The sequence below is a fragment of the Bufo gargarizans genome, chromosome 1, assembly GCF_014858855.1.
Source record: "Bufo gargarizans isolate SCDJY-AF-19 chromosome 1, ASM1485885v1, whole genome shotgun sequence".
In the NCBI taxonomy this organism is placed as follows: Eukaryota; Metazoa; Chordata; class Amphibia; order Anura; family Bufonidae; genus Bufo; species Bufo gargarizans.
The window spans coordinates 683,385,036-683,403,483 of record NC_058080.1 but is presented as its reverse complement, the minus strand read 5'-3'; the positions used below and the strand labels follow the sequence as shown (position 1 = coordinate 683,403,483).

At 42.8% G+C, this 18,448-nt stretch overlaps 1 long non-coding RNA gene across 1 annotated transcript; it reads left to right on the top strand.

Moving 5' to 3' along the window:
* Positions 1-11,525: 11,525 nt before the first annotated feature.
* LOC122936302 lies at positions 11,526-16,114 on the top strand. The gene is made up of 4 exons (XR_006388907.1): positions 11,526-11,584; positions 12,149-12,219; positions 14,436-14,480; positions 16,055-16,114. It is a non-coding gene; the product is annotated as an uncharacterized LOC122936302 (long non-coding RNA).
* Positions 16,115-18,448: the final 2,334 nt, after the last annotated feature.

Genomic DNA, 18,448 nt, shown 5'->3' with positions numbered 1-18,448 from the left:
CCCACTGACTCTAATTGGATCTGGTTTCCATTAGAACACAAGCATTTTACCTGAAAATAAAACACAGCTCGCTGCACTATTCTGTCCAGTATTTTCGCCAAAATCTGCAACAGAGACTTATGATATATTCTCCAATTCAGATATGGGTGAAAACTAACATGGTCTTCTGTGGTTGCAGCTGAAAAGAAAAAGAAGTTGCCACAACCGGTCGGGACCCAAGCAGAAGAGTCCACATCCTGTGTCAGTGCAGAGGACATGGCATAGAACCTCTTTGACCATTAGCAGTAGCCTAGTAGTATGGCGTTTTTGTGTGAATACATTTTCTTCTGGCATTTTATTGCCTGTAGAGAGGAAGATGTTGAAACACCAGAGAAAATAATAAAAGCCTCCACACACTGCACATTAAAACAAATACCAGAAACCAGAATTTTTCTTTGTCTTCCATTCCATAGACCTTCAGCTATTGGAACTGGTGTTTTTATGCCCCCCAAAATGCCACAAAAACCACAAAAGTATAGAAAAACAGCACTAAAAACCTGTGTGTGAGCATACCTTTACAAAAAGCTAGAAAAGTCACGCTAACACTGCTGGAGCTCTAAGGTAATGGACAATGTGCTACGTGCCCCAAGAGAATAAGGCATCAGACTGTTGTAGGTTAACCGCTAAGATCTACAAAACAGGATAAATCTGTAGTGCAAACAAAAAGGACCATTAAGCATTTTCAGCGCTGGAATCTTGATTGCTTACAGTTATACTAGAAATTGGATTCAATCCACATGACACATATTCATAAACCAAGCTGTTCATATGTTCTAGAACTTTAGTCTGATGGGCAGCCGAGGACTTACCCACAGCAATTCTGCCAAGTGAAGCCATAGAGGTAATATAGTACTGGACCAAAACAAGACCTTACCTTTGAAATACGACATGGAGTCACAATGTTGAAAATCTCATACCATGTAAGCAACAGTCCTTGTATTAAATCAAAATACATTTTTTGCCTATGACAACTTAAAGTATGGCGAGTGCCAATTGTTCCATATCGGTTGAAAAAATTCCTTCCCAACTTCAAGCATAACAATCAGAACAAATACTAGCGTCTCTTCTCTGGAATTCTATTCAGATTCATATGTTTCCAGAAAGACATCTAGAGCTTATAAAATGAATCAACATCACAACATCACTCAACTTAGTTCCATAATCTCACTGCTCGCACAATAAAGAAGCCCTGTGCTGTCACCATCTGCACTGGAGGTAGAAGAAGGGAATTCCAGGAAATTTAGCTTTAGGTAACTTTCAAAGGATGACCACCCAATCAGCTATGGGTGTCTTATTTGGCAGAAGGGTCTTTGAGCCCCCTTAGGCTCCAAGGTACGAGTGTAAGTTACCTAGTCTGCACTAGAGATGAACAAATCAAATTGGATTTGTCGTGAATTTCACAAAAAATTCTTCTTCCAAACAAATCTAAAGTTTTGGAGAGTCAGATGCATCTGACAAAACAGCCCCCGTCATTTTACTTTTTAAATTCAGTACACTAGTAAGAGAAACAGGGGAGGGAAGTTCAAGAGGGAGGATCACATGACCCCAGATGGGGCCCCGTTTGGAAGCCTCTCCCAATGCTTTGCAGTCATCCTGATAGCCAATCAGGGGAGGATATTGGCTGATCTATCAGGCTCTATTCTCGCAATGAAGCTCAGCCACTGGTAAGATATTTTAGGGTATTGAAGGGACAGATTGTGAAGATAATATATTTAGTTAGGTAGATTGAATTACTAGGTAGAAAGTCAGGTATTACCATTAGGGGTGCAGTTCATGTACGGTGTGTCTTACAGTCAGGGCAGCTGTTCGTAGATCACATGTATACAGGTTGTCCACCACTCCATTCAACTCTATAGGATTGCCGGATATAGCGGAGTACAAAGCGGTTGTTATTTGTAGAAACCCAACAGAATTGTATTAAGCAGTGTGCATGCATGTGTGTCTGCTGCTCCATTCCATCAGGGAACAAGGACCCCTGGTCGAGTGATTGGCAGGGGCCCCAGTGGTCAGACCCTTGCCAATCAGACACATCCCCAATTCTGTGGATAGAGGATAAGTTGTTATCATGGCACAACTGCTTTAAGACACAAATACCTGTTACAGTGGCAGCTTACAGCCCTCCCTGCTCTGCACACCTGTCCTGCTCCCTCAGCAGCATGGACTTGCTTCCCACTATTCCCCTCTTCCCAGCTGGCCTCCTCTTTCCCTCCACAAAGCCTGCTTGCTGGATCAATCTCTCCTTCTCACCCCATAGGCTGTGCGCCTCTTAAAGGGCCAGCATACACACCCTAGTTAACGTAAGCTAATGGCTGGTCATCTGTGGGTACTTAATGCACCTTCCCCAATGGGAGGATGTCTGAGTAATAGGTTATCCAGGACTGATATGTGTAGAGTGGCTCTCCCGCTGTTTGATATGGATTGGGTGCATTATTTAGATTGACTCACCTTGTCACTAAGATAAATGCAAGAAACTATGTGAAAAAATATGCACTCCTCACCCAGATTCACACTGTGTACACCTATGGTTTTAAACCTCGTGTGTATTATGGTCTCCGACCAGACTTGCCGAAAATATTGATGTAACTTATGAGGGACCACTATATCATGAATCTAAGAATAGCCAAAACCCTGAGACCAAACCGTTCCCACATATCAAGTAGATGGGTAAATTCTGTTGAAACTTCACTAATATGTCGCTATTTGACAAACACTCCTTCTCTCCAAAACATAGGTATTTATTGCTTGCGTGTATTACACCATAATAATTTCATAAACAAAAGTCCCTTTTAGAGACCCTCGGGATATTCATATATATATATGGCAATGGTCTAATGAGACCTTGAATCCCTGTAGGGGTCCCTAACTGATATTAAAACTTATATCTTTAATGGTTATTAATTAAAAATTTGAAACGAAAAAGAAAAAACACGCTCAGAAGAACAGTTATTTAAAATTATCAGTGTCTGATATTGGCTAGGGTTAATTCGGAGTGGTGTGGTCGCGTTCCCTTTAAATCAACGGGATGTTTTGATGGATGTGAATACGTCCCACCTAGTGTTGTGGGATAATATTGGAACCAGCAATTGGATTGAGGGTGATTTGCTTTATTCAGAGTGATTCTTAGTCACATTACATGTGCTGGCTGAAATGTCACTCCTACTATAAGTTCACTGTGACCTTTAGTAACACTCTGCTAACAATGTTGCCGTTTCCACTCCTGCAGATGTAGCAGTCAGCTTCTCACACGCAGCTATCGCTGCTATCATGTGCTGGCTGAAGTGTCACTCCTACTATAGGTTCACTGAATAAAGCAAATCACCCTCAATCCAATTGCTGGTTCCAATATTATCCCACAACACTAGGTGGGACGTATTCACATCCATCAAAACATCCCGTTGATTTAAAGGGAACGCGACCACACCACTCCGAATTAACCCTAGCCAATATCAGACACTGATAATTTTAAATAACTGTTCTTCTGAGCGTGTTTTTTCTTTTTCGTTTCAAATTTTTAATTAATAACCATTAAAGATATAAGTTTTAATATCAGTTAGGGACCCCTACAGGGATTCAAGGTCTCATTAGACCATTGCCATATATTTACACCATAATAGATACTACTAAAAGGACAACAAAATACATTGAAAATAAATAAGTAAAATATATAATAAAAATAAAAAATGGAAATTTAATATAAAAATAAATCAATTGATAAAAGTCATCCGTATGGGTGCTAGTACCCAATTAGGTCAGATATTAACGTTAAAAAGGTAGCTGCTGTATGCATATGCAATAAGGCAATCATAAAGGGCTAATTTTATACATTGCCCACACGGCACCTGCCAGATTCGCTGCTGGATTGTCCGATGTACTTGATCACAGAATAGGAATGGCTGTGATATCACAGCGATCAATAGTCATGTGCCTCAGTTTAGCTTGATGTTTAAATACTTAAGTGTGCACACTATTTAGGCAAATATCTTAGATGTAGCGTGTAAAACATCCAAAGTTGCAATTCAATCTCTCACATGGGAGGTGTGGGAGTAACAGGTCCCTATGCACAAGTACCCGGTTCTGCATTTTTTTCCAAACAACGCAACGCATGCGCATTTAGGATTCCATTTCCAGGAATTTGAACAGAAAATGGCATAAACAGGTCCGCGGAACTCCATCTCCAACACTTCTATATACCAGAGGCATTGGCTTGACCTTTAGGCCTCTTTCACTCGGACGTCATGGATTTGGGCCGGATAAGATGCGGGTGCGTCACAGAAAAATCGCACATTTTAATGCGTTTTGCATGCGCGTGAGAAAAATCGGCATGTTTGGTAACCTTTGGGTTAGGTGTTGTGTAGATTGTATTATTTCCCCTTATAACATGGTTATAAGGAAAAATAATAGCATTCATAATACAGAATGCATAGTACAATAGGGCTGGAGGGGTTAAAAATATATATAAAAAATGTAACCCACCTTAATCGACTTGTTCGCGCAGCCAACTTTAGGACCTGGGTAAAGGACCTTTGATGACATCACTGCGCTCATCACATAGTCCATAGTCACTGACCATGTGATGAGCGCAGTGATGTTACCACAGATCCTTTTACTCCTAAACAGCAAAGAAGAAAGAAGAGAAGCCGGGCTGCGCGAACAAGTGGATTAAGGCGAGTTAAATTATTATTATTTTTTTTTAACCCCTTCAGCCCTATTGTACTAAGCATTCTGTATTAAGAATGCTCTTATTTTCCCTTATAACCATGTTATAAGGGAAAATAATAATGATCGGGTCCCCATCCTGATCATCTCCTAGCAACCATGCGTGAAAATCGCACCGCATCCGCACTTGCCTGCGGATGCTTGCGATTATCACGCAGCCACATTCACTTCCATGGGGCCTGCGTTGGTTGAAAAACGCACAAAATAGAGCTTGCTGCGATTTTCACTCAACGCACAAGTGATGCCTGAAAATCACTGCTCCTGTGCACAGCCCCATAAAATTGAATGGGTCCGGATTCAGTGCGGGTGCAATGCGTTCATCTCATGCATTGCACCCGCACGGAAATCTCGCACCTGTGTGTAAGAGGCCTTACACTACACACATAATGTTGGTAGTGCTGCAATACCCGCCGATAGGAGCAAGTGACTGAGGTAAGAATCACCTGTATTCCAATCTACGATAGACACTGCACCTCACTTCGGATCTCACTCTGATATATCGGCACATCTAAAAGTGAGTAATTTGACGGCTATACTACAGAAATAAGTGCTTGTGAACAGGACATTTTAATCGCAACTAAGTTTTGGTCTATGGACATTTAACTAATTGCGAAATACTGACACAGCATATATTGACATCGGGGCATCGTAGCAGTAACCGGGATACCGGTTCGATACGCTATTTGTTTTTTAATCAGTGAATGGAAACCTCATCGCCAGAGTTAGCAGCTGTATGCAGCCTATAGAAGTATATGTCTACACTGATTTGATGTGAAAGATTGAATCGTAACTTTGGATGTTTTACACGCTACATCTAAGATATTTGCCTAAATAGTGTGCCCACTTAAGTATTTCAACATCAAGCTAAACTGAGGCACATGACTATTGATCGCTGTGATATCACAGCCATTCCTATTCTGTGATCAAGTACTTCAGACAATCCAGCAGCGAATCTGGCAGGTGCCGTGTGGGCAATGTATCAAATTAGCCCTTTACGATTGCCTGATTGCATATGCATACAGCAGCTACCTTTTAACGTTAATATCTGACCTAATTGGGTACTAGCACCCATATGGATGACTTTTTAACAATTGATTTATTTTTATATCAAATCTCCATTTTTTATTTTTATTATATATTTTTATTTTTTATTTTCAATGTATTTTGTTGTCATTTTAGTAGTATCTAATATGGTGTAATATGGTGTACCCTGATACTCCTTCCACCCACTATGGAGAGTCTTGGCAAACAAGTGATCCCAAACTCGGATATTCCGAGGAGCTGTTTTCATCGCCATTCCTTAATTTGGGCCTCTCGCCAAGCACTCTTGAAGAGGGACATGAGGAGATCTTGTGCCCTGATTCCCAAACTCTGAAGCATCCACAGTCAGAAGAAGATGACGGTGGGGAACAGCAATTAGTGTTTCACAAGGTGGATGATGATGAGACATAGTTGCCAATAAGTCAACCGCAATTAGTGTCTCAAGAGGTTCATGATGAGGATGAGACACAGTTTTCAATAAGTGAGGTTGCTGTTAGGTCAACAAATCAGGAGGATGACCAGAGTAAGGAAGTGGAAGAGGAGGTGCTGGACGATGAAATCACTGACCCAACCTGGGAAGGTGGCAAACCGAGTGAGGACAGCAGTATAGAGGAGGACGGATCTGCAGCACCACAACAGGCCGTAAGAGGTAGTGGGTTGGTAAAAGGGAGCAGGCGGGCCACACCAAACAGGCCTGCAACTGTTCCCCGGAGCACCCCCTTGCAGCAATCTCCCTTGCCACGGCTAAGTGTTCCACAGTCTGGCGTTTTTTTGAGGAGAGTGCGGACGATAAAAGAATTGCCATTTGCAACTTGTGCCGTACCAAAATGGGCAGGGGTGTGAACACTAGCAGCCTCACCACCACCAACATGATCCGCCACATGGCATCAAAGCACCCTAATAGGTGGGCCAAACGCCTGGGTCCACAACCAGTGTCTGCGGGTCACACCACTGCCTCCTCTACCCCTGTGTTATGTGCTGGCCAATCCCCTGTCCAAGATGCAGGCCCAGATGCCTCCCCCCATGCACCTGGACCTTCGCAAGCACCATCAGCTAGCACAAGAACTTCTGTGTCCCAGCGCAGCATACAGATGTCTATACCCCAGGCCTTTGAACGAAAGCACAAATACCCAGCCACCCATCCACAGACCATAGCACTAAATGCGCACCTTTCCAAATTGCTGGCCCTGAAAATGTTGACATTTAGGCTTGTGGAAACTGAGGCTTTCCGCAGACTGATGGTGGCGGCAGTCCCGCGGTACTTTGTCCACAGCCGCCAATATTTTTCTTGGTGTGCAGTCCCAGCCTTACACCAGCATGTGTCCTGTAACAGCACCCGTGCCCTGACCAATGCTGTTATTGGGAAGGTCCACTTGCCTTGACTCATACATGGAAAAGTGTATTTGGCCAGGGACGTTACATTTCCCTAACGGCACACTGGGTAAACATTGTGGAGGCCGGGAGCGAGTCATACCCCGAGATGGCACAGGTGCTACCGAATCCAAGGATCGCAGGCCCTACTTCCATCAGGGTTTCCACCGCCACCTATGTTAGTGGGTGCAACCCCACCCTTCTCCTCCTCCTCCTCCACTTCCACCTCTGAATTATCATCTTGCAGCATCAGTCAGCCATCAGTCAGTAACTGGAAGCAGTGTAGCACTGCAGTGGGGAAGCGGCAACAGGCCCCGCTTAAACTGATCTGCTTAGGGGACAAACAGCACACTGCCGCAGAGCTGTGGCAGGGGATAAGGGAGCAGACTGAGCTGTGGCTCTCGCCACTCAACCTAGAACCAGGCCGTAACTTGGTGGTGGCTTTGGAGCTCGGCAAGCTCACACACATACCATGCCTAGCCCACGTGCTCAACCTACTGGTTCAGCGGTTTCTCTAAACCTACCCCAATTTGCCTGAGCTACCGGTGAAGATGCGCTCCGTGTGTGGTCATTTCCGCCAGTCTGGCAACGCTGCAGCAGTGCTTGCAATTGCCAGCTCTCCGACTGTTGTGCGACGTAAAAACGCGCTGGAACTCCACTTTCCACATGTTGGCCAGGCTTCGCGAGCAGTAGAGGGCAGTAGTGGAATACCAACTGCAACATGGTCATCGCCTTTTCAGTCAGCTTCCACTCTTCACAAGCAACAAGTGGGCATTGATGTCTGACCTCTGTGAGTTTTTACGCAATTTTGAGGAATCAACACAGATGGTGAGCGGCGATAAGGCTATAATCAGCGTAACCATCCCTTCTGTGTCTACTGAAACGCTCACTGCTCACACTGAAGGAGGACGCTTTGCATGTGGAAGAGGTGGAAATGTGAGAAGAAAGTACACAGGGTGATAGCCAGAACACTCAGTTTCTCTTCTCAGCGCGAATTGGATGATGAGCAGGAGCAGGAGCAGGAGCAGCAGCAGACGGTTGCCTCCGCTACAGAGGGTAATACCCATGGAAGTTTTATTCCATCTGCTCAGCGTGAATGGGAAGAAGAGGAAAAAGAGGATGAGGAGATTAAGAGACATCCTCCTGATGAGGACAGCGAAGTCTTGTCTGTTGGGACTTTGGCACACATGGTTGACTTTATGTTAGGCTGCCTTTCCTGTGACCCTCACGTTGTACGCATTTTGGCCAACATCGATTACTGGTTGTTCACCTTTCTCAACCCCGGCTACAAAGAGTACTTCTCATTTCTCATTCCTATGGTGGAGAGGACAAGCTAAATGGTGCAATACCAGAAGATCCTCGTGGAAAATTGCTCCATAAATTTTACAGCTGACAACGCTGGTTGCAGAGTACGTAGTTCCTTGGCCAACCAAGGAGGGGAGACAAGGGGAACACACAGCAGTTTAGAGGCAGGGCAACACTTTCCAAGGCCTGGGACAGTTTTATGACACCCCGCCAGCACCCTCAACCTGATGCGCGGCCTAGTGTCACAAGGAGAGAAACATTTTGGAAGATTGTGAAGGAGTACGTAGCAGACGGTGTCAGCGTCCTCAGTGATCCCTGTGTGCCTTTCAACTATTGATGGACAAACATCGGCCGGCATGTTTCGCGAACACGCGTTCGCAATCAAATGTGACTGAACTGCGCGTTCGCGGTGGGCCCCATTCACTTTAATGGCAGGCGAACCTGAAAAACCTTAAGGTCATATTTTCCAAATACTTACTAAAAGTGCACAAATAGTCCCACAACATGGACAGTGACATACCAGAGTGGGGATCAATTGCAAAAAGTCAGTCAAAAATATGTATTTTAATCAGGGACCATTTTTATGTGTCTTAAAGGGAAACTCTCAAAAATGTGCCCTGTTAGAGCCTAGAAGAATTACAGGCGTAAAAAATTAGGCCTTCACCTGACAGAAAAGAACAAGTAATTATGTGGCTGGAGGTACATTAGGTGGTCACTGGATAACAATTTTACTGTAGCTCACTGGAGTAGAGGCCCCAAAAATTAGGCATTCACCTGACAGAAAAGGCCTTTTATGCCGCTGTATATACAAAAGACAAGGACGATTCTTTGTTCTGGGTGGTGGAAGATATGTGTGGGCTGGCATCAGGAAATTTAATTACAGGTGGTCATCACAGGTATTTAATTCCTCTGAGATCCATGCCTCATTGAGGTAGTCCACACTGTCGTGAGATAGGCAAGTGCGCTAATCGTTCACAATCCCCCCTGCTGCTCTGAACGTCCTTTCGGACAGGACACTCGACGAGGGGCAAGCCAAGAGTTCCATGGCAAATTGTGCCAGCTCTGGCCACAGGTCAAGCCTGCATACCCAATAGCCAGTAGTCCAGGGGTTCCTCGCTTCTCAGAGCGTCTACATCGGCCGTTAACCCGATGTAATCGGACACCTGTCAGTCTAGGCGTTCCCTGAGGCTGGATCCGGAGGGAAGCTGTCGATGAGTTGGCTGTAAGAATGATCTTTTATCTGAATTAACCAACACATCTTCAAACCGCCCTCTTCTTGCAGGTGCGGTAGGATTGTTACCCTACCCTGTTTCGCTGTGGGTGGAAATTCCTCTGCCAGCGCCCGCAACAGCAGAATGCATCAACTCTCGCAGCTAGGCCTTGAAATGCTGCATTCTTACCGCCTTCTGTGATGCTGGTAACATGTCTGCCATTTTGTGTTTGTACCAGGGGTCTAAGTACGTTGCTACCCAGTACTGGTCATTGCCCTTTATGCTTTTTATACGGGGATCCCTCTTCAAACAATGGAGCATGAAGGCCCCATTTGCACTAAATTGGAAGCGGTGGAGTGCCCTTACTCCTGCTCATCGCCCAGGAGAATGTCGTCCTCGGTCTCCTCCCCTCAGCCACGGACAACACCAGGGATCCCTGAAAAGTTTAAAGGATAACTGTCGTATTTTCTTTTTTTTTTTTGGGAGTATTGGATTGTAGTGATATCACATTGGTGGCCCTATTTCAACTTTTCACTGTGTATTCAATTACCCCTTAATTCCACATTTTTGTTCTCTGTACTGCCTAATTTTACCTGTGCTTAAAATAGGGTTGCTAAGCATGGTCTGTCTATCTGTTGATAGACTGAGCACGCATCGTGCAAGGTCACATTACTGACAGCCAGGGACTGTAAGTAAATTATTAAAGCCAGGTCCTCCCAGCAGCTGATAACAGTGCCTGTACTGTGTGCACTTCTCCCTCTCCCTGCGCTTGGCAGACACTCCCTGGCTCAGCAGAGCTGGAGAATGGAGAGTTGAAGCAGCGCACAACAAGGAAGGGAGAGCTGCCATTTGCTCAGTGTATAAATGAAAGAAACATGTGGTAAGAGGACCCCTTTGTGCTGCAGGAGATTAACCCTTTAGGGGGGAGGGCTCTGGTTACTGACACTTTTGGGGGGCTATTGTTACTGGCTAGTGAGGGCAGGCGGGATTAGCCTCAGGGTGAGGGCAGTGGCGGCCATCTTAACTGAATAGTGAAATTGCACTTTTATGCAGGCTGGTTGCTAAGGGCTGAATCTTATTAAATATGGGGTGAGTCAGTATAATAGTAACTGATTCTGGAATATCATGTTATTAGTAACTAAATATATGAAAATTCTAAATGTGTCTAAATGTGAGTTATCCTTTAAAGTCCCCCTCAAAGCTTGCTCTTCTTGCGCCTCTTCCTCCTCCCTCCAGCCACCATCCTCCTCTGACTCCTTTTCAGACTCCTGCTGACTTGTCTCAGATGGAGTAGCCCCACTGGAAATTCATTCAGCATTACGACTTTCTCATCTTCCAGCTCCTGCTCCTTGACGGCTTAATCAATAATACGACACAATGCATGCTCCAGAAAGAAGGTGTAAGGTACGATGTCACTGATGGTACCCTGGCTGCGACTGACCAGTTTGGTGATCTTATCAAATGTCCACAGAAGTCTGCTGATGTCATACGCTCCAATTCACAAAATAGAATAAATCATCACTCAAAATAGAATTTAAGCAAATATCTTTATTTATTTAGTTGGGTAATTAAAGGCCGCAATGCTTATTACTTAACCAATTAATTATAATCTGGTTAATCCAATTTATTCTCAAATATAAATAAGTAAATATTTAAACCAATAAACCATATAACACTCAGTCCACTCAGAGAGTGACTTAACCCCCGTCAATAAGCAAAGCGACAAAATAAATAGGGAAGGGAGGGAGGGAACTTGAAAAATACTTACGTGAATGAGCCAAAATCGTTATTTTCTGTTCTTTTATAGGTTCTCAAACTGGCAGTTAAAGTGATCTCCAATCAAATTTGAAGATATCAGCGCAAGCACCCACAGCATCTGGGTTAACCCATTCTTCACATAGGTAAGTAAATAATATAATCAACATATTAACTGTAATGTTAGGTGCCATGTCATCATGGCTCACCACACTGAATTTATCAGTATGGTTCGCTCCATGATGTCATACGCTCCAATTCACAAAATAGAATAAATCATCACTCAAAATAGAATTTAAGCAAATATCTTTATTTATTTAGTTGGGTAATTAAAGGCCGCAATGCTTATTACTTAACCAATTAATTATAATCTGGTTAATCCAATTTATTCTCAAATATAAATAAGTAAATATTTAAACCAATAAACCATATAACACTCAGTCCACTCAGAGAGTGACTTAACCCCACAACGCCACATAAAAACAAGTGGCCCAATAAACATTGCAAGCCTTTAATAAAAACCATTATCAATTATGTTCTGCAAATCTGAAATGAATATATCACATCCAATATCAGAAAGCTGATCATCCTTTTCTTGGTAAAGTCCTCTAACGAATCCTTCTAATTCAACATGTCTGTAATTGCCATGACCAATTTCCTTCAAATAAATCTCCATTTTTTTTATTAATTCTTTTCCTAATTGTTTCCAGAAAGGATAACTCAGAATTGAACCAAGAAAATTTTGGGATGATGTCAGAAAATACGAGTACAACACCATCAAGTAAGTAGCATATTTTACATAACAATTCTTTTAATTCATAAATTAACAAATGCGTTTTGATTTTTCCCAAATCAAACGAGCCAATATGTAAAATAAACAGGTCAGGTTTCGACATTTTTGAATATATAAGGCTGACATTCTTGAAGATATCAGAAATTTTAAGGTCAGCAAAGGAAAACCAGTTTATGGAAAATTCTGCTGAATAACCTAAATTAACAGTAGAATGTCTAAAAGCAGATCTTCTCTCAGCCAATTGAATCAGTTCATCACCAAAAATCCATACAACTTTTGAAGGTCCTATATCAATAATGGGGGATTTGAGATTTTATTGTCTGCAGCAATCTCGCTTAATCTTAGAGCAGCAAAGAAAGCTATAGAAAATGCTGCAGAAAATAAATTGGTTTCATATTCCGAAGAACAAACTAATACTAAATTACATATGACCTTTTGTAACAATTCAATAGATAAAGGGCTGGTCTTAACATTGTGGACTGACTTTCTTTTGATACCTTTAATCATTAGTTTAATGATAAAATTATTCAGAATAGAGCTTTCGCCTTTTAATTTAAAGAAAAAAGAAATGCCCGATAATTTTTTAGAAATAGAATCGGCTTGTAAACCGTTGTTGTAAAGATATATAATAAATTTGATAAAATTCCCTAAATTAAAATCAATGTAAGAAATTTTTTGAGATATGCAGAAAAGCTTCCAATCCAACCATGCGGCAGAATATGCTGCCCATGTATTCTTGGCTAATGAACCAAAATTAAGTTCATTAGTTAATCCTCTGATATCTCCCAAAGATGAGTTGGACAAGGAATTCCCATTCGGGAAGCTCGAGGTGTCATTAAGAAGAATTCCTTGAAGCGCTGTCGGGACAAATAATCAGCAATATAATTAGTTTTCCCAGAAATAAATCTAGCTTTTATCCAAATGTTAAATTTTAGACATTGAAAAACTATCTTACGCAATAATGAAGAAACTAACGGAGACTTTGAAGTTAAACAGTTTATGGAAAAAACTACTCCCATATTGTCCGACCTTAGCAGAATTCTCTTATTCTGAAACACTGAGGACCAAATTGTTAGAGAAACTAGAACTGGAAATAATTCTAGAAAAACCAAATTTTTTGAGTACTTGTTATTAGTAATCCAATTTAAAGGCCAACGTTCGGCAGACCAAAAGTTGTCAAAATAAGCACCATATCCAATAGCACCAGACGCATCTGTATAAAGAGACAAGGTGTCTGAGCCAACAAACTCTTCCTGCCAAATGGTGTGACCGTTAAATTCACATAAAATTGCAACCAAACTGAAATGTCATCCTTTAGTTGTTTGGTGATGCGAATATGGGATCGAGGTGAGGACTTACCTGATGTGGCAGCATACAATCTTTTAGAAAAGACCCTTCCCATGGGAATCACACGAGAAATAAAATTAAGAGAACCTAAAAGAGACTGAAGTTGTTTAAGCGTAATTTTTTCTTTTCCGGATATGCGAGTTAATTGTTGAACAGTATTCTGGATTTTTTCCATTGGTATGCTAAATTCCATTGTTACTGTATTTATATCTATGCCCAAAAACTTGAGATTCGTAGTAGGATAGACAGTTTTATCTACAGCTAATGGAATGCAGAAATATTTAGCTATACCAATGAATCTATTCAGAAGATTCATACAATCATCCGAATCTACACGACCTATAAATAAAAAGTCATCGAGATAATGTAGTAAAAATCCACTACCTGAGTGAATATCCATAACCCAGTGTAGAAAAGTTGAAAACGCCTCAAAATAAAAGCAAGATAGGGTGAATCCCATGGGAAGGGCCATATCATAAAAGAATTTATCGAGAAAATAAAAACCCAAAGAATTATAACCGATGGGGTTTATAGGTAGTAGTCTGAAAGCAGATTTAATGTCAGCTTTGGCAAGAAGAGAATTGCGGCCTGCTTTTTGTAAAAAAGACAAAGCTTGATCAAATGAGGAGTATTTCACACTGGCTTTATTTTTTTTCATCTCATCGTTAAGGAACTGAATTTAGGATAAGATAAATTGTGAATAAGACGAAAAGAATTTGGTTCTTTTTTAGGAACTAAAGCTAAAGGAGATATACGAAAATTCAAGAAGGGGGGAGAATCAAAGGGACCAGCAATCCTACCTGCCAAAATTTCAGATTCAATTTTTTCTTTAACAATGTCAATATTTTGTTTTACAGATAACGCATTTTCAACTAGAATGCAACCTGGACCCACAAATTCAGGTATGAAAAACCCATTGGTAAAACTGTCAATTAATAAATTAGCCATCTGAATGTTTGGGTAATGACCTAGCCACTGAATTATTATTGGCAAATTCAGCGGAGTCACCTTGTTTAAACGATTGAATTTCCTTGTTAGAAATTGGGAAGTGAATACCTTGTTTTTTTAAAACATTTTGAGGCTGAATGAGAACCGGCACAGAAAGAACACTCGTGTCGGTATTTGCAATTATGTTGCCATCTGCAATGCGACTCGTTAAATGCGAAACAGATACCTTTTTTGACGTTAATGAAATTGGGTTGACGAAAAAGATTGTTTTTGTTAGGGAGCATTAAATTCAACCAAAGCCCGACATCTTTACTACCCCAATTTAGATTCGGATATACTGCAAGTTTCTGACGAAAGGATTCGTCATACAGACACCAACCCATTCCGCCAAAATTTCTATATGCCTCCAAAATAGTATCTACATGGTAAATTAAACCAGTACAAAGACTAGGAAATTTTTCACCCAAAACTGCTGCGTATATATTAAATGCTTGCAGTCAGTTAAAAAAGGATTTCTGGTGTAATTTTCTATTTTCTTCAGAATCTGATTTTTTGTCTTTCAATAATTCACTTTTTAAATTCTCACTAGATGAAGGAAGAAGAGAAAAAATTTCAACATATTCTTTTCTCCAAATTTTTTCTTTCACGCTCAAGGGTAAATGAAACCCTAATGGAGAAATTTGACACGCCAGAACTTCTTTAACAGATGTCTCTTTTATACCTGAGTTAAATTCAAGCTCAGGAATTACTGCCATTTCAGGGTTAATATTGGACATTTTAGGTACATTAGTGAACGGTTGAATGGTTGAATTAGCAGCAGTCAGACTATTAAGGGTATTAACTTGACTGACATCTGCTAATCCAGACCAAACATTTTTTGGTGACTCATCCTTTTTAGATAGGTAAAGTAAAAATTCATCAAACAACTGAATCTTCAATTTAGAAGAATCAATGTCAAGTGAATTAATCTCTTGATTAATAGTGCCCTGCGGTTTGCAGTCACTTAAAAAGTTATAATTCAGCTCACCAGAAGCAGATGATGTAGGAGGATGATCAACTGTTGAAGCAGGTGATGGCTCCTGAGTGACAGTTGAATGCTGTTGAAAATGACGCCGTTGAATTTTCCTGCTGGCTCGGCTTGAAGATAAGTTGGTTTTCTTGGTCTTAGAAGGAGGCGCATATTGTGAAGGGGAATATGCCCTCTTGTCTCTCCGCTGACGTTTTTTAATCGGCGAGCGGGTCTCAGGTTTTTCGCGCATGCGCAAAAAATTATCGCAGGGAGGATCGATCAGTTCGGCGCTCGCGCCAGGTACTGCGCAGCAGACGGGATTAGAAGATAAAAGAAGCTCTTCTTGCTGGTCCGGTCCTTGCTGTAAGCACTTCCTCAGCCATTCTTCTCCCCCTTTGCTTTCTGCTCTGAAAATAAGTTGTTTCAACAGATCTTCCATGACACAGATGAACGCAGGTCTGTCTCTTGAAAAATACTTACGTGAATGAGCCAAAATCGTTATTTTCTGTTCTTTTATAGGTTCTCAAACTGGCAGTTAAAGTGATCTCCAATCAAATTTGAAGATATCAGCGCAAGCACCCACAGCATCTGGGTTAACCCATTCTTCACATAGGTAAGTAAATAATATAATCAACATATTAACTGTAATGTTAGGTGCCATGTCATCATGGCTCACCACACTGAATTTATCAGTATGGTTCGCTCCAATCTGCATGCATCGCGCATGAGCAGCCACTGTTGCGGTGAAAATAAACCAACCTCCCCAGAACCTGTCCTGCTGCAGAGTTCATACAGATAGTCGTTAACGGCACGTTGCTGCTGGAGCAGCCTATCAAGCATATACAAGGTGGAATTCCAGCACATAGGGCTGTTACAAATCAGACGTCTGACGGGCAGGTGGTATCGCCGCTTAACGTCAGCAAGGCGAGCCATGGCCATGTTATATCTTCTAAAATGGCCAGAGATTTTCCTGGCCTGCCGCAAGACGTCCTGGACCCTGTGGTATTTGGCAACAAATTGCTGCACGACTAAGTTCAGGACGTGTGCCATGCATCTCACGTGTGTCATTTTGCCCTGTTTCAGCACGCTCAGCAGATTGGCACCGTTGTCGCAGACCACTTTACCAACTGTCAAATTGAGCGGGTTTAGCCACTGATCGGCCTGTGACCGCAGAGCTGAAAGCAGTGCAGGACCGATGTGGCTCTTGGCTTCCAGGCATAACAGCCGCAGCACAGCATGGCAACGACTCACCTGGCACGTCGAATAGGTTCTGGGGAGGTTGGGGGGGTGCAGCGGAAGAGGTAGTAGCAGTGGAAAAGGAGGAGTCAGCCGAGGAGGAGATGGAGGATGGAGTAGGAGGAGGAGGAGGAGAAGAAGAGGCAGGCCTGCATGCAATCCGTGGCGGTATTACAAAACACACACGGGTGCCTCGGGTTACATGCTTGACGGCCTTCAGAAGGTTTACTCAGTGGGCTGTAAAAAATATGTACCTTCACTGCCCATGTTTGCTAGACCACGTGTCTGTGTCAGATGTATCTTGGCACTGACACTGTGTGCCACAGATACATTTACTTGCTGCTAAACATGGCCATGTAGATCTGGGATGCCCTTCTGGGAGAATTATTTCCTTTCTGGGACCTTTCATTGTGGTGTGCCAATGGCCACAAATTTTCTAAAGGCCTCCAAGTCCACCAGTTTATATGGCAGTAGTTCGCGGGTTAGCAGTTCAGACAAGACAGTGGTCAGCCATTGGGCAAGAGGGTTATCCAGCGTCATCAACTTTTTACACTCGAACATTTGGGTCACGGGAGCCTGCCTACTGCCAGATGAACACGACGACGCCACGGTGGAAGGTGGAGTGGAGGACAAATAAGAGGAGAAGGAGAAGAGGCAGGACGTGAAGCTCCGGGAGTGTGGCTTTGTGGGTTCTGACGGCGTTGCTTCCACTGGGCTCGGTGATGGGAGGCCAGGTGCCTTCTCAAGGCGGTCATCCCTAGGTGAGTGTTGCGAATACCGCGACTTATGCGTTGACAGCACAGGCTGCAGATGGCAACACTATTGTCAGCAGCTGACATGTTAAAAAAAAAAACACACTGCAGAACCATGTGCCGGCGTCCTGTGAGCGCAAGATGTGACAGTGCATGGTGGATGGCTCGCTCCAGATACATTTGCAGTCTGCTTTTTGCCTCCGGTGCACTGCGAGTTCTGCCTGCTTCTCATTCTCTTCCCTATCTGCTTCTCCATCTCTCCCTCTGATCTGACCTTGGGCCGATCTGGGTACTGTCGTCAGACCGCTGTGTGGCGGACGTTGCTACCTCCTCTTCCTCATCCGATGCAAGGAATGGCTGCGCATCAGTAAGGTCTGGGAATGGATGGGAAAATAATTCCTCTGACTCGAGTGGAGGGGCTATGGTGGTGGTGTCTTTGGGGGTGCACGCAGCAGAGAGTGAGGAGGATGCAGATACAGAGGATGAGGAGGGTGCAGAAGCGGAAGGCTGAGTGAGCCACTCAACCAACTCTGGTGCGTCCTTTGACGTAATCGCACGCACCTTCTCCAACTTCTAACTTAGGCTCTGGCCTGGTGGACCTGCCCGCCCCCCAACACCCCTGCGGAATGGCCTGCATCTTCATCTGCCTGTCATTTTCAAAATGACCCCGTGCCAAAGTCCCTAGAGAAAAGCAGTATTTTGTGGAAGCAGGTGTATCTCAGGCCTCAATTTGTATTTTATGTAAGCAGGTATATCAAACCCATTAATCAGTATTTTGTGGAAGCAGGTATATAAAACATATTAATCAGTATTTTGTGGAAGCAGGTATATTGCACCCCTCAATCAGCATTTTGTGGAAGCAGGTATATCAAACCCCGTAATCAGTATTTTGTGAAAGCAGGTATATTGCACGCCTCAGTTTTTT